The sequence below is a fragment of the Thunnus albacares genome, chromosome 19 (assembly GCF_914725855.1).
Source record: "Thunnus albacares chromosome 19, fThuAlb1.1, whole genome shotgun sequence".
NCBI lineage: Eukaryota > Metazoa > Chordata > Actinopteri > Scombriformes > Scombridae > Thunnus > Thunnus albacares.
The window spans coordinates 2774633-2790336 of NC_058124.1; positions in this window are offsets into that span (position 1 = coordinate 2774633).

Sequence of the window (15704 nt, forward strand, 5' to 3'; positions counted from 1 at the left end):
AACAGCTCTTTTACTGTCAGTGTACAATGCACCACTCTATAAGGGCTGTAATTGTAATATATTTAGCAGAGCCCAACAGCAGAAATTACCGTATCTATTTTCTGAATCTGATCTAAAAGACAAGAACATACTGGTGTAAATGATCTGTTTGTCTTTATAATAGCTGTGAATGCAAGATCATTTTTGTCTTTAGTAACGGTCTCATATTTTCATGTGAAACAAAAAAAACAGTAAATATTTGCATGTAGGAAGCCTCTCAGTATGTGATTTGAAGGAAAGGCATGATGGAATGGATAAAAGCAGTTCCTTTATCAGAAATTACAACAGAGATGGTGCAGGTGCACTCCAGAGACCAGTGAGTCATTTAGTGTGTGTGCCGAGGGATGAGGAAGCACAGTGTGCATTAAGTAATGAATACTCAAGCTTGCTCACCCAAATGGCAAGAATTATGGGATCCTACAGGTCAGTCGTAATTAACATGGTCAACATTAATTTCTGATATAATATGGATGGTGACAAACACATATGTTTTCAAAGGTAAGAGGGATCTAGGCTAATGGCAAATGTGCAACAAACTGGATTAGAGGTTGTGAGGCCTGGTGGCTATGTGACTAACTAGCTATGGTTAAGATTATTACACAGATAGTACAAACATTCAATCTGTCAAACAAGAATAACAGTCATGCTAGCAGCTCTGTAAGGTTTTACTTTTGTTAAATGCTCACATAAGTATTACTGGTACGTATCTCTAACTTTCAGACAATTTACGATACATTGTCTACAATCCCATACAAAAACAATACAGATACATTTGTAACAATATGATACACTGCAATACAAAGCTGATTCAAAATGATTCAATTCAGCTGCAATTAGGAATTGATATTTTTACTTTTTGAATAAATGTATTATTTCAAATACTAAATGATGAATACTCCAGAAAAGTGTGTCTTCCTGCCACGCCGACAGGAAACATAGGCTGTGATACACTGGATACTAGAACTTTTTAGCCAAGCTGTTTTTTCATTTAGATGCTGCGACTGTGTTCATTTTTTAATTTTCTTCTCTGTGTCAGTGAAGAAAGTAAACACAGGGTCAAATGCTGAATTGAAAGCAAAGCTCAAAGTTTATCCGTCTGCCATCAGATGAACGGCTAGTTAGCTAGCTAAATCACTCAGGTGAAACTAGTCGGCATAAAACATACTGGATGACCAGTGTCTGTAGCGCGACTGTACAGAAACTATTGGTCAAATGATGTCTGGGGCTGAATGACCCTGAACAGTCCACTAGTGAAATAAAGTTAAAAATTAGTTTGTCCGGTTACTCAATGTATGCTTCCATTCAGTGACTGTCTATCAACACACATAATCAAAGAGCTGCTGTGTGGAGCAAAGATATTGTAGTAAGGACAACAATATCCACTTGCCCTGCACGTGCACACACACACACACACACACACACACACACACACAAGCACTGCTGAGGCCAAGAAGTGAGCGATCTTAGCGCTGCCTAAAATTTTTGCTACACCAAAGTTAAGCCATTTTAAGCAGTTATTTCACAACTTTTATTGATATACACATCGGAGAAAATACAGAGGTCCTGACTTCAGTATTTTCTGACCCTAACCCTAACCCTTACATTCATTTCCTGGAGACTTATCCTAACCTTAACCATAACCATCACATGCCTAACCCTAACCCTTACCTTAACATAACCCTAAATTTACCTCAACTTTAAACCAAGTCTTCACCCCAAAATTAATGATTTATGTTAAGGGGACTTGCTTTTTGTTCCCATAAGGAAGGAAAGTCCCCACAACATGAGGAATACCTGGTACACACACAAACATACACAGAAGCTACAGGCACAGTGTAGAGAGAGAGAGATAGTTGGAACCAGTGTTGCCAGATGTACAGTAATTATTGTATTTGTACAATAATTATGCTGTCTGTAAGCTGTACGATCAATAATGCCAAAAGTCCCATAATGTATGATAATTTGATCATTTTGTGACACTTGGTATTAGTAGTTATAATCAGTCATTTAATTCATTTCCTGACACAATCAGGATAGTAAAATATGAATCCTACATCTGTGGCTAGATTTGTAGGTGGTGTCAAAAAGTCGTTCATCTCTATAAATACATGTTTTCTGACAATTACACATTCATGCCTATTTGTCCTTTTGGTTATGACTTGCATACAATAATTTTAATATGATAATTTTAAGAATCTGATACGATACTTTAACGTTTCCCAACTGGCAATGCTGGTTGGAACCATCGGTTTTTGACAGATGTATTGTTTCTTCCCGCGGTTCATCTGTGGTTGTTTATCGATGTAGCCAAATCTCTGAGTCTTATATTGGTTTTTCAATACATATCAGTTTATCATTACACCCCTAATCAGCGCGCTAACATGCTCACAAAGATTATACTAATAATGCTAGCATGTTGATGCTAAGTGGGTATAATGTTTACCACGACGGACGTCTCCGGATCACCTGAAGTCCACCACCGTTTCTTTGGTTTTGGAAACATTGAGGGTCGAGTTATTCAAGCTGTACCAGGTCACCAGCTGTTCCACCTCAGCTCTGTACGTGGATTCATCGTCCTGATTGATAAGACCCACCGCAGTCATGTCATCGGCATACTTAATTAAGGTATTTGAGCTGTACCTGGCACATTAGTCATAGGTCATCAGAGTAAACAGCAGGGGGCTAAGCATGCAGCCCTGGGGGGGACCTGGTACTCAGTCTGATGGGGCCAGAGGTGTTGTTGCTGACCTTCACAATCTATGGTCTGTCAGTCAGAAAGTCCAGAGTCCAATTACATAGCGGGGTATTGAAGCCAAGCAGGTTCAGTTTTTCAATCAGTTTCTGTGGGATGATGGTATTAAAGGCAGAGCTGAAGTCCAGAAAAAACATCCTTGCGTAGGTGTCCTTTCTGTCCAGGTGGGTCAGTGTGGTGTGGAGTGTGGTGGAGATTACATCCTCTGTGGATTGGTTAGGGCAGTATGCAAACTGGAGGGGATTGTGTGCTGGGGAGGCTGGATTTGATATATCTGGAGACTAATTGCTCAAAGAAATTCATGATGGTTGAAGTCAGTGCTACTGGGCAATAGTCATTCAGACACCTCACCATTGATTTCTTGGGGATGGGGATGATGGTGGTAGACTCCAAATGGGATGGTGGCCTGGCTCAGGGAGATGTTAAAGATGTCGGTTAGCACATATGCCAGCTGGTTTGCTCACTCCCTGAGAAAACAGCCTGGAATATTGTCAGGACCCATTGCTTTGTGAGGCTTCACACTGGAGAAAGTGATCCTCACTTCAGCCATGGTTAGGTTGAGAGCCTGTTCATTGTTGAGCTGCTTGAAGCATGCATAGAAGTGGTTGAGTCTATCAGAGAGAGTCCTATCGCTATTATGACAGGGATGTCATTAGTTTTGCAGGTATTTGACCATAAACCAAAGCAGTGGACAAATGTAATTTTGACCAGATGATAGTGCCAGATCAAAAGACAGATCATAGTTATTATAGTTCATCCTCTGGGGACCATTAATGTTTGAACCAAATTTCACAGAAATCCATCCAATAGTCATCGAGACATTTCAATAAAGAACTTAAAAAAGTCAACCTCTGGTAGTGCTAGAGAAAAGTCAGAGGATCACCATCAAAGATGATCATTAGAATATGTAACCTGGGAACCATTGTCTTGTCACACAGCTCCCTCTGGAGCCACAAAAGACTTTATACTACTCTTTTCACATATGTGGTAAAACTCCCCAAAAACTGGAAACACACTTCGATGTGTAGAGTCAGTGGAGCTCCCATTTAACATATATGCCACTGACAATTACCATTATGATAGTGTTTGATTCTCCTCTTGCATACAGTATCTACACTTTGTCATTTTTCTGTTATTTTCTAAAGAAAGTCAATTTAAGAGTATGAAAAAAAACTACAGTAACTGATTTTGCTATTTATTCTGAATAAATACAACAGGTGTAAAAGTATTTCTGCATGAATATAATCTTGTAGAAGAGTGATAAAAAATTAAAGCAGCATTTCATTTCCCAGTCTCTTCAGAATACAGCCAAGAAATGATTATTATTAACAACAGCAATCCATCAGAGAGACACTAAATCATTCCATTAGTGACATAAAAGAGGCCATGATCAACAGCATTTGTGTGACATGATACTACCCTGCTGATGTAATGAATATTCATGTGATGTGGACTGATTTAGACTTGCATCCAAAAGGTCACCAGATCAATAAGATTTCCAGAAGTACCGTTGCACTGGCTGTCAAGTACTTTTTCTCTTGCTCTCTTCTTTATTTCCTATAGCCATGGCTCAGGAAAAATAACATGTACAGTAAATCATTATTTAATATTTCAAGTGCTGAACCTACTAGTTGGCAAAATGGAAGCATGGGCATTATGTGGACACAAAATTCATTTCATGACACCACTGATATGACTGTCAGTTACTACATGTATTGTAGATTTATTTAATGAAAACAAGAAGACCACACAAGCAGCTTTTAGTGTCAGTTTTTGGCATGAGTATGAAATAATCAATCATGATTAATGTGGCGCAGGCACATGTATTGATCTTATGATCTCATGTTTAAAAGATGCAAGAGCTGATTCTAATTAATACACATTTTGATCATTCGATAGTTGGTTTAAAACTGTATTTTAGGAGTTTTTTTCAAACCATAAATGAGCCAGAGTGGTCATCGTGACAACTACCTAAGCTACGTATTGTTTGTCTTGTTACTGGGTCTTACTGCTGAGATACAGTAAACAGAACAGTCTTGTATACCTAGTGAGGGTTTACTATCCATAGAAGGTAAATCTAAGATCTAATGGCCGTTATAATGACCGACCAAATGATGAATATATAATTGAACAAGGGCAGTAATTTCCGTTGTTAAGTGATAAACTATGGGTAATAGAATTCCTCATTATACTCACCCATCATCCCACTTCATCTTCATTTTGCAGGTTCCAGTCTAAATTATAAACTCAGGCAGCTGTATTTGGTTAGTAGACCAATGTTGCTACCAGTCATCATCAAATCAGGAAATGAATGTTTTTATGTCAACATACAGGAGGAAATGCCCCAGGAGCCACCTGCAGAGCAGACTGTATGTCTGGGGCCTCCTCTGAAGTGCTACTGTTCACTCCACTCATCATAACTATCAGTTTACCAACTGAAAACCCATTTCCTATTGATACTGTCCAATGGATGAGGTCATCTTATTAAAACATGATATCATTTTGAGAGAAAAGAAAAAAATCTGAATGTTCAGAGAATTGACTTGAAATTGTACACCATCAATATCATGATTACAGTTTGGATGCAACTAAATTTAATTTAAACTTGCAATAACAGTTTTTTTTTGTTTGTTTTGTTCTGTTGTTTTTTGCCACTTTGGGGCAGTGGAAAACAAGTTGTGAACACATCATTTAAACATCATCACTTTAAGTTGCAATGGTGAACTTGTTAGCTTACAAGTTTAGTTGGAAATTTCCACAGCCAGCAATTACAGAGTAACACAATAATTCCTTTGGAATCATGTTTCTGTCCGCCTGGTGAATTCAAGTCCAATATTCACTCTTTTAGCTCTGTTTTTGCTCTCTGCCATCTCCTGAGGGAAATATCTGTCTCTTTAGCTGCTAAATGTTCCACTATGTTCAGCAGCTAGTCTACAGCTAACTGTGTCTGATAGCTGTTTGGTGCTGAGAAGGTAGTGTACAGTGGGGTTTTCAGAGCTTTTTCTCTGAAAACAGCTGCCTGCTGTGGCCAAAAACAACACTATGAGAATGCTGAGTAAAAACAAAACAGTACAGTTATAGCAGAACAGTTAAACAATGAGCTGAAACTAACTCTAAAACTCCATAAAATGAAGGGGAGCTGCTAATAATAAGTCACTGATAATTCTGTAATTTAGGTTTATCTCTATGAGCAACGGCTCTCACATCAAACATTGTCATTTGATGCATTAGAATTATAAAAATAATGATTATAGTTGCTTTAATTAAGACTGCAACAAGCATATTTTCTAAAATATCTGAGTTTTCCTTTAATCAAAGTGCGTCATGTACATATTAAATGCTTCTGGGGTTTTTTTTTGTTGTTGCTTTTTTTTAAAGCTGCACTCTTAACCATGAAAACAACAATGAAAGCAATAATTTTACCAGTATAATAAAATTATAATGATTCAAAAGTTCCTTCTGCCTTCAGTTAATGTTTTACAAACATTTAGCAGTATGGTTGTTTAATTGCTGCTACTAAGTGCAACACGATGACAGCAGACATGAATAACTAGAAAAAATTAAAAAACAAGATTTTTAAAACAAGCACATGGACAAGAACACACAAACTTTGTGTATGTAAAAGCCATCGATTGAGATAAAGAGACTTCAAACTTCAAACTAGAAAACAGCCTGTGGAATGGCACCGTTAGACATTACAGTCATGCTGTGGCCTTTGGCAAATGGAGTTTTTCTTTGAATGTGAACGTGAAGCCTTGACAGAAAAACCTGAGGTTGGAATAACTCTGGAGCCAGAGACTGGCAGCATCTTTAATCAGATATTGACAGAAATCACTTCGCTATTCAAGGCTAAGCAATCCAGAGGGGAACCTTGTCCTGTGCACGCATGAAGAAAAGGGCAAGCTGAAGATAGCACATATGTGCCAAAAAAAAAAAAAAAAAAAAAATAGGAAACCATAGTACTTATAGTAATGGGTGGGCGGATGTCCTTGAGGAGCAAGGGCAGCAAGCTATAAACAGATTTCTAATGCATATGATGTGTGTAATTCTAATTACATTGATAAATGCAGCATGATAATTTGTAATTTGTTTCTAATTAATTAAGATACCACATATAGCAATCTCGTTTACACTGAGGATATTTTTAAGAATTATGCTTCTACAGTACATGATAAAACTACAACTGGTGTCCTGTCATTTAAAAAACAATAATAATTTATGATTATAATTATTAATGTAATTATTTTTGGCATTTTTACATTTTATCTGAGAGTGTACAGTGTAGAGTTCACACATTCATTTTGAATGTAAATCACTATGGTGATCCTCTGGCTTTTAATCTAGCACCATCATCAGGACAAATTTCTAATTGGTCTAAAATTTGTAACTAATACTTGCAAAATTAATGACATTCCCATCAGTCTGTTTGGATAAAAAAAAAAAAAAATCCCTGCAGTTCAGCAGCTTGGAAATGACTGCTGGTTAACATGTAGTGTTTATGAGTAGCGATTAAATCACTATTTCATGCTCACTCTGTTGTCTGACAATAGAAACAGAAAAACAGGTAAATCAGAACAACTAAACCGGGAATTCAGCTGTATTAAAACACGGTATGATAACAGAGAGAGATAACAAGTGATAACAGAGAACAGGAGGAGACTGAAAGGAGAGAAACAATAGTAATCACAGGGTTACGGTCAGGGGATGATCAAAGTTACGTTTTTTTAGTAAACTGTCCCCACTGTTGGTTAGAAACAGAAAGTGAACAGTGATCTCCTATTGCAAAGTCCAACGGCAAAGTGGCACAGTTTGGGTTATGCCATCCAACCCACTACCTCCAAACCTCCAAATGAGGAAAATTGTCGGGTTTTTTTTCAAAACATTACACATGCTAAACATCAGCATGTAAGCGTTGTCATTATGAGTGTTTTAGCATGCTAACATTAGCATTTAGCTACAAGTGTGGCTGCATGTAGATTATTAGTCTCTTAATAAATAGATAGATTTTTTTTTTTAATTTCAACTTTGATTATTTTGTCATGAATATTTAATATTATTGACAAACACTTGAGGTTTAAAACCAGGTTTTCAGGGGCTTTACCAGTGTGACAACAAAAAACAGTTCAAGTTTAGTTCACTTGATCCTTTACAGACATTGGACAAAGTATCCAGGTGTGTTGTTGTACTGATGCAGTCAATTACAACAGCACAGTGTAAATGATATAAAATATCATAGATTTGAATCAACTCGTCAGTAGAAAATTAACTTTAAGCATCACTGGCATAGCATTTGTTTCATGGATTTTGTATTGATCACATTTTAGTGTCAGATGTTTCTGTTGTTTTGTCCACCCCTTGTATATTTAAAGCTAACATTCAAAAGAACCTAAGGACACACAGTTTAATAGAGACAAAGCATGTGAAGTTCAGCCGTATTGCAGAGAGGATGAGTCATTGATCCTGGTTCAATATATATATTCTGTCTGCTGTGACTCTCAACAGCCACTAGGGAGCAGCTGCACTTACAATGACGAGTTAGTGAATGAATGAATGAATGATTCAATGCATGAATGACAATGTGAGTAAGTAAGTGCGTTCATAACTAAATACCCATTCAGATATGAGAATTTCGAAAAATGCATCGGCATTAGTGAGGAACTCCATTCATTCAGAGTAGGCTCATAGCCAGCAGCAGCAGTGTTATTGAATGCATTACCATGATTAGACACAGTCTTCTTGGTATGCAACCTGTATTTCATCCTGAGCTGACAGTGTTCAATACTGCGAAAGCGTAAGGACGTAAAATAGCCATCTCTGGCTTCCTTTAAGAGTAAAACAGAACTTAGATACAAAAAGTGGTTGTCAAATACAGTTACTGGAACACTTAGACATTCTGACGCAGGAGGTTTTCTTGTCAATCGAGTTAAAGACTGCGGCAGCCAGGCGGTGAATGAGGGCCACACCCTCCCTCTTATTCTCTCTGACTCTTAGTGGTAGTGGTGCCAGGGGGAGCTCCTGCGTATTTCCCTGTCTGAGTGTGATTAATAATGTCTGGGCTTTGTCCTCTTCGTCATTGCTCATAGAAAACAGCAGAGTGACTTCACTCACAGGTGCAGTCATTCAGACTGGCTGGGAATGCTGAAGGGAGACTTTGAGTCACGCATGCATAAATTTATTTCTTCACTTGATGTGTAATGTTGATTTATGCAAGAATAAGTTGGATATATCTTTGCCAAAAATTCACTCAGTTGCTTGCTGTCACTCAACTGTCGCTAAATATAGCAGCAGTTAATGCAGGAGCTACACCACAATACACTAGAACTTACTGACACACCTGTACTGCCAAGGCTAGCCCAAGCCACCTCGGACCCTAAGCAGAATTTGAGTGGTCAAGCCCCCACCCTATGCTGTGCTTGTCCTTTATGTTACCATTAGCCATTGAAAAAGATAACAGTAGTAGTGTGGTGTACTGAAAAACAACATATAAAGTAGCATCATTTCCAGGCTTTTATGCAAGGTAAAGTATTTGCCTCCAAAACAATTGGTTACAATGTGGAAAAACAACAATGAAGAGTTAAAAACCACAAAAAAGACATTCTTTTTACTGTTTGAAGTGTAAAAAAAAAAAAATAGAAAAAACTTTTTGAGAAATACATATTTTAGTAATGGATACTGTATGGTAGGGGTGTTCCCAAATACAAATACGTTATTCAGCAAAGCACAAATAGTGTGTTTTTTTTACAAATATTTGTTTCATACAAATATTTTAAAAATTGTGTCTTTGGGGAGAAAAAAAACAAAACTATGTCAAATCCCAGCGCACAGGTCAGTTACATTGCTTTCTCTGCTACGTCAACAGCAGGTCTCAATGAGGGGAGTCACATCCACCTGCTACATGACGCACATTTCCTTATTTTGACTTCACTCTCAGAGTTTGGGGTGTGAGATAAAGCTGAGCTACTGACATACACTGTCACAGTGTAGCAGGGACGAGTGGATCCAAATACTGAGACCAGACAGCAGGGCTGAAGAAAACTGCTTTTACTCGGCATGAGCATCCAAACAAAAGCTGACGGAACAGAGAGTGCAGGCATACATGCAAACAGACTTGACAAGACAGAACAGATGATCCAACAAAGACTCAACTGAAAACCAGACCTTAAATACAACCTAAACTAATCAGGGAATGGGGAACAGGTGACTAGACACAAGGGCAGGCTGGGAGTGATTGGCTGAGGGAATACAAGGAGCAGGGCAGGGCTGACAAGACTGATACTATACAATCAGGGCAGGTGAGAGGAGGAGCACATGAACACAGGAGGAGAAAACACAGGGAAACCAGAAAACAAAAAACACAATACCCTAAGCTAACCAAAAAAGACAGTCCTCTAAACCCACCACCCCAAATCATGACAAGCAAAACCATTACCAGAGGGACTTGACTCAACAGAAGTGTAATACAGAAAACACAAAGAGTCCAAAAACAGAAAGTCCTGGCAGGATGTGACACACGCAAAGTGCTCCCAAGGGACTCTCCATAACCTGTTGTTCCCCTTCTCCTTTCCACAAAGTTATAAAAAATAGGCAATAAATGAAAAGTGCAAAGCAAGAAATCACCTTTGAAGTTCTTCCCTACATGTTACACGGTGTGCTGTCTCTGTGTTATGGGTGTATACATAGGTAGATGTCTGACTGCAATGAGGCGATGAGTAAAGTTTTAGCTCAGCAGTCACCGCAGTCATCTATGATCTGGGAGACTCCAGTTTGAGACCCGGTGTGGGGACCTCCTTCATAAGGTAGTTTATTCATAAACATTTAATATAATACTTTAATTTCTAAAATTAAAAGCCTAATAAAAACAAAAACAGGAATTTTAAGCCTCTTTCCACTTTTATTCCAATACAAACACAAATAATGTTGCTACCTCAATAGATACAGATACAAATACAAATACTGGGATCTCTGCACATCCCTAATGGACATAACCATATACAGCTTCTGCACAATATATTTTATGTGTTGTATGATAAAGTATTATATTATAAGCAGTATATAACTAGCAATATAGTTATTTGGTATTGCTCAGTAATTGCAGGGTCTTGTGCATGAACTGTATTGAAGAACTATTTGTGAATGTGATTGAAGAAGAAACTGCTGGTTTTGTTTTAGTTGCACCTACCAGAGAGGAGACGTTAACACCAATGTGAGTGGTGTGAGGTCTCTGTGATGATGTTCTCTGCATGATCCCAGACTCAGAGAGTGTGTGAGGGTCCAGCAAGAAGGGCACCAGTGGTCTTTTCTGCAGTCCTGGAGACCGTTTCATGAAAACAACTTGCGAGCACTGCTTACGCATAGATCGCAAATTGTAGCAATGACATGTTTGACAACTTGTTGTCGCTCACAAATTGCAGACACATCTGCGAATCCTACAGCGCTCTTGCATGCTCATGCATGAGTCGCAAGTATGGTATTTGTTTTGATAAGTGAATTGTGTCAAAATTATATTAATTATAATTACTATCATTTCAATTCAGAAATACTGGTATGATCCTTCAAAAATACATAATGAGTGAATACTCACACCCTGACTGGACATCAGTGGAATGGACACAGTTTATTTATTTATAGATTTTTACCGCAGCTGTTTGTTCAGGGCCAAGTGCAGGGAATGCTGGACTGAAATGGGCAATTCACAAAAATAAAACAATAAAAATGCGTAGACCAGTAAAACCTATGAGATCAATAATTTCTTAGATTTATACTTACCAAGCATTCTTTTTACAAACTTCATTTAATTCTAGTAAAAGGAAAGATGGTCATATAAAGTTTTATTAAGGCCCAGGTTCTGAGATATTGCCTGTAGCTGCAGTGGTCAACAAGACAATCCCAGGAGCATGTCTCTGGTCTTGTGTCAGCGCACTTAAAGGGAAATACACGAGCACGAAGGTGCAAGGTGGGAACTGATTCATGTAGGAAATGAGTGGCAATAAGACGGTGCCAGCAGAGCCACCAATTACAGCTGACGTGTCCCATCTGGACCATCTTGATTAAACTTCCTCTAAACTGAGTTTTCAGTGCTACTAAAAGGCAGTCAGTCTTAGGAAACTTTCAGAAAGTGATTCATTCTTTTATTCCTATAGAGGTTTTAAGTGTGTGTGTGTGTGTGTGTGTGTGTGTGTGTGTGTGTGTGTGGGTGTGTGTGCGTGCATCGTGTGGAAGGGCAGGTGAGTGATGTAACTATTGTGGCAAACTGCATTCCAGGAGATGTCACATTGTGTGACTCATTGTTGTAGTAGCCAAGAAAATTAAAACATCCTTACAACCTTCAAAGATGAAATTGTATTTTGTGTCCTGTGATTTGTGTGTGTGTGTGTGTGTGTGTGTGTGTGTGTGTGTGTGTGTGTGTGTGTGTGTGTGTGTGTGTGTGACAACATGATTTCATTCCCACACATCTGCATTCTGCCTACTGTTCTATAGGTGTACTTGACATTTCATGGGTAACAATACCTAACTGAAGTTGATGATGTGAAGTACAGATGACAATTGTACATCGATTTGTACAAACGCCTCTCACTCTGGAAGCAAACCCCACTCTTTGCGCTATTGAGTGCCTGATGGCCACTTCACTTTGCATCACTTCACTTCAACAAAAGTCATGGCTTGTAGGCGTTTTGGGGGGTGTTTGGGGGACAATATTAGATTGTATAGTAGCTAAATCATTGATGTGTGTGGCAAGAACCAGAATCTTAAGGCCAATTCATGGTTACTGCACCTCCATCACCACAAAGCTCCACTTGGTTCCCTGTGCACAAGTGCACTAATTGTGCATGCACTAGAAAAGCAAACTGGGTGCTTGTTTCATGTACAATATGTACAGTATGTACTACATATAGTGCATACCACAAACCCTGGTTGTAGTACGTATAGAAGTGTATGTGTGACTGCTGTCGGTGGGCAAATCTTCAGCTATATTGAAGAATAAACAAAGCCTTAGGGCCCTAATGATCCAAAGCGCACGGTCTGAAGCGCATGGTGTAAGTACAGTTAGGGTGTATCCAAATCCACTTTTGCTAGTTTAATGGAGGAAAAAACAGTCGCAGCACCAGCCGCATGGTTCAAAAGGGTTGTACTTAGTCTTTTAATTAATCATGAGTGTGTTTTGGGTGTAACATGCAATAAACCAATCACAGTGTCATCTCCCATTCCTTTTAAAAGCCAAGTGCACTTGCACCTTGGTGGATTGCTATTATGATGGCGCATTTGCCAAGTAGTAAGAAGGGACACTTCTCTGCAGAGGAAACGGATCTGCTCATGCGCAAAGTGAAAGTGCACGATCCATAACAAGCACACTGGCCCCTGCTGCTCCTGGACCCTCCCATGGCCCCAGACCACCAGTTTAAGATCCTGTTCATTAATTTGTTGCAAATTTCTTTTTGTTTGTTTTTGAAAAGGTTTATTTTTTTAATTTCAGCTTTGGTTTCTTTAAAATCATTTTGTTCAGTCATGGAGGAACAGATAAAATCAGCAGGGTTTTAATTGCTGAAAGTAACTGATCACTGAAATCTCAAAAATGTCAAAGACTATTTGTTAAACATTGTTCAGAAATTAAATCATTGATTTTAATCATGCAAAATCATTTTTAATCATATTTTAATCATACACAGTAGTCAGGACTTGATGAGCTCTCCAAGGTGCTGATCCTGCTGCTGGCAGCAGCTAGGAGCTGTCCAGAGTTCTTTCCTTCTTTGGTTTAATGTTTGTCTTCAGACCAGGTTTTTGTTGGTCAAAAGCGCAATCCCTTCTGCTCCCTCAAGATAGCAATACACCAGCAATGCATCTGACCACACCTCATTTTAAGACCAACACGCCCATGGGCGCACAGATGGGTGCAAGCGCATTTGCTATTTAAACAATGTGGGCGCTGGAAGGGAAAATGACCACTGCGTCGGTCTTAAACTAGCAAAGACCCTTGCGTTGTGCTTGGCGCTGCTTTGCGCTGGGCGTTAGATAAGGCCCCTTATCTGTGAACGTGTAGTCTGACTTGTAAGTGTGTAGAATCTGTTAAGAAGTATGAAGATTTTTAATGTGTATCAGAATATGTATATACTCAGACATGTGAATTTGTAGAACAGTTAGTGTCCTTTTCAATTTTGCATGTCTCTAGAACTAATTTTTACAGCCAAAGTTCAGCACTCTGAGGCCTGCCTTTAAATTGGCAGGGCACCACACAGTGTATCCCTGTGGGTGGTGGGCCAACAAAGCTCCATGTTATCTCTTTTGGGTGAGTCTGAATGAGTGCATCCCAATTCTCAGAGATTCTTGAATTACTTTTAAGGGTTTGGTATGCTTAAAATGACCTAGTTTATTCAGATGTGTCATCTGATAAATCTAAAGGCAAAAGTGTTTATACATGTTTTGATCGCCGTCCTTGAAGGTAGGGTCACATGCATGGTTGTACACACAAGTTCAAATCCTGTCTACTTTCTCACCTCCACAACATCAAGTGGGCTTGTAGGATTGTTGTTCCTGTAAGTTGCAAATTTTGGGTCACAGGGTCACAGGGACATGTAACCTTCCATTACAATAAGGTGAGGATACATCTGAAAGGGGTTCACAGGCAGATTGGCCAGCTGTAATGCAGGCTTTGTACTGCACTGCCAGAAGATGACATTTGTTTGTGAGATTTGAAACAATCTATGTTCCAACTCTCACCTACATGCTCATGGTACTGGCAAAATTATTTAATTTAAAGACAGAGTAGGGTATTCTGATCTCCAGAAGGAAATCAAAGTAGAACTGCTGCTCTTTTGCATTCCCTGATTAGGAAGCCCCCTGGCTGACCCTTCTGGATTCCCAGACTTGCACAAGTGGAAGGAGTCCCTGAGCCTAGACCCAGAACCCACTGAAGGGATAACATCTTATCTGATTTGGGAACACGTCTGTATCTCTCAGGAGAGAAATGAAGGACGTAGTTGGGGAGAGGTATGTCTGGGTTACCTTACTTAGTCTGCTGCCACTGCCACCCAAACCCAGATAAGTGGCAGAAAAAATGAATAAATGGATGAATGTAAATCCACACTGAGAGACATTTCTTCATTTCAGCTGCAAGAAAGCTTCTCAATTCTCAATCCTTGGACGGATAGATGTGTGACTGCGTCCCTAACTAAGACACTCACATAAGCACTTCCAAGAAGACAAAACACTGTCCCACAGCAAATTCTACCAATCAAATTCTTTAGTGTATGGACCATGTTTGTGAAGGTATGCCAGTCTCAGTGAGGTAGTCATGCAGCCTGACAGGGTAGTCTGCCTGGAAAACTCAACTCAGGAAAAAAAGTCAATAGAAACATGAAGTCTCTGCCCTCAGTATCCCTACAGTATGAGTGATGCCAGAAATGCTATGTCCCTTTTTTCCACCTTTTTTTTCCTCATTCATGATTTTATTTTCTACAGTCTACAGTTGATCTCCACAGCATAACCCATTTATTTGCAAAATATTAACTCTTTTCCTATCACTTCCTTGTCTTCTCCAATCTTATCATACAATTCATGGGTATTCAGCCTTGTCAAGTTACATTCTAAGAAAAAAAAAGTTACCTGTTACCACTGTGCAGATTTGAGATGCAAATTTAACACCAGTGTCTGTGGTAAAGCCTGCGTATTTCTTATTTCAGACATTCAGTTATCAATATTCCTTTCACATCAGCCACCCGCCCACAAGTGAGTATCCATTATCTAGATGGAGCCCAGGGGACCAACTCCATCAGAAGGTCACAGCATTGTTCATGCAACCAAACTCTCAGCATAGAAAGCAATTTGGCCACAAAGGAAAAGACAATATTTGGTCAGATCCCAGGCAACTGTTCAAAAGTACAACCAGAAAGTTCCTATATTTTTATAACAAAAGTGCCAA